Consider the following 2,064-nt stretch of genomic DNA (forward strand, 5'->3'; position numbering starts at 1 on the left):
ACGTAGTCCTCCATATACAGTATTATGGACACCACGTGGTCCTCCATACAGTATTATGGACACCACATGGTCCTCCATCCAGTATTATGGGCAGCACATGGTCCTGCATCCAGTACTATGGGCACCATATATTGCTCCATACAGAATAACGGACCGTATATAATGCTCCATACAGTATGATCCCCATATATTGCTCCATTCAGTATAATGGATCCCATATATTGCTCCATAAAGTAAAATGAGCCCCATATATTGCTCCATACATAATGGGTACCATATAATGCTCCATACAGAATAATGGAGCCCAAATATTGCTCCATACAGTATGGGCCCTATATATTGCTCCATAAATAGTGGGACCAATATATTGCTCCATAAAGAATAGGCCCCATATAATGCTCCATAGATAATGGGCCCTATATAATACTCCATACATAATGGGCCCCATATATTGTTCAATAGATAATGAGCCCCATATAATACTACATACATAATGAGCCCCATATATTGTTCAATAGATAATAAGCCCTATATAATACTCCATACATAATGGGCCCCATATATTGTTCAATAGATAATGAGCCCCATATAATACTCATAACATAAAAAAAAAAAATCAAATACTCACCGCTCCTTGCTGGAAGCAGGCCTGTCTCATCAGCGTCTTCCGACTCTCTGCACTGGGACTGCTCAGCAGAGGGCGCTCTGTAGTGACGTCATTGCGCCCTCTGCCCTGAGATGTCACAGAGTAAGAAGACGCAGAAGACAGAGGAGCAGCAGAGGAACAGGGAGAGGTAAGTATTGCAAACAGTTTAAAGCACTGGGGAAGGCCCAGTGCAGGTGCCCATTCGCTGGCATCAGGCCCCGCTGACTCATGGGCCCCATAGCGCGCTGGTGTCCCAGAGGGTGAGTGGGCCCCCTGCTCGCTCAGGGCCCAGGCACTTGCCCGGGTGGTGATGCCGGCCCTGGGTACAACACATACGGCACCCGTTTTTAACTGATCCGCTGCAATGATTATGTAGGAAACTGTATTCATTTACAATCATCCACAGCGTGAGAGAAAACAGCTACAACATTACTGAATAAACAGAAACCCTGCAAGTATAAGAAAATGATTTTATTAAAATTATTTTCCATATCAATCCAGTTTGAAAAAAAATAACTCATTAAGCATTTTTTGCAACGTAGCAGTCCACATCTGACAGACTCCTGTAAGGCTGTGTGCCCACGTAGCATTTTTCAAGCGTATATGCTGCGGAATTTCCGCAGCGTAAACGCTTGAAAAACGCATGTATATCCGCACCCCATGGTCCCCAATGGGATTCCGCAAGTTCTATGCACATGCTGCGGATTTTTCCGCAGCGTTTATGCCGCATTCAAAAATCCGCAGCATGTCATTTAATTTTGCGTTTCCGCAAGCGGAATTGCCTTTGTCCAATGCATAAAAAACGCAAGGCAATTCCGCATGTGGAAAACGCGTGATAAACGCGCGAAAAATGCGCGATAAACGCGTGCGGAATTCCGCATGCGTTTTTCCGGGAGAGGACTTGCATTTATGCAGCAGAAATTTTCTGCTTCATAAATGCAACGTGGGCACATAGCCTAACTCTGGACACAGTATAATAGTGTGGCCGCTGTTCTCTAGCAGGACCCTCTAATGATAGAAGCAGGACGGCATACTGGATCTCGCACAACGCTACCTGCATGCCATCTGATTGGCTACTGTAAGTGCTCCAGCCATATAGAGATCACTATGTATACAATATACTCCGAAAAGATGTCAGTGATTACTGTGAAGTCAAAATATTGTGCCCCCATTGAGCAGGAATGATTAGAGATGGACAATCTCCAGTTGGCAGACAGTCAGTGATGGCGGAGAGCTGATCATCTTTACTCGCTGCTCATTAGGAAAGTGGTCGCTTTCTGAAAGCATTTGACTCTGAACTCGGCGTCAGACGCCATTATGTAAGAGGCCAATGTCTGAGTGGTTTTTGTGTCCGTTTGTCCTTCCTCTGTTCTTTCTGCCAAAAGATCCTCACCCATAACCTAAGGATTAAAATAAAG

The sequence above is a fragment of the Phyllobates terribilis genome, unplaced genomic scaffold (assembly GCF_046119375.1).
Source record: "Phyllobates terribilis strain yellow unplaced genomic scaffold, ASM4611937v1 Scaffold_176__1_contigs__length_3987557, whole genome shotgun sequence".
Classification (NCBI taxonomy): domain Eukaryota; kingdom Metazoa; phylum Chordata; class Amphibia; order Anura; family Dendrobatidae; genus Phyllobates; species Phyllobates terribilis.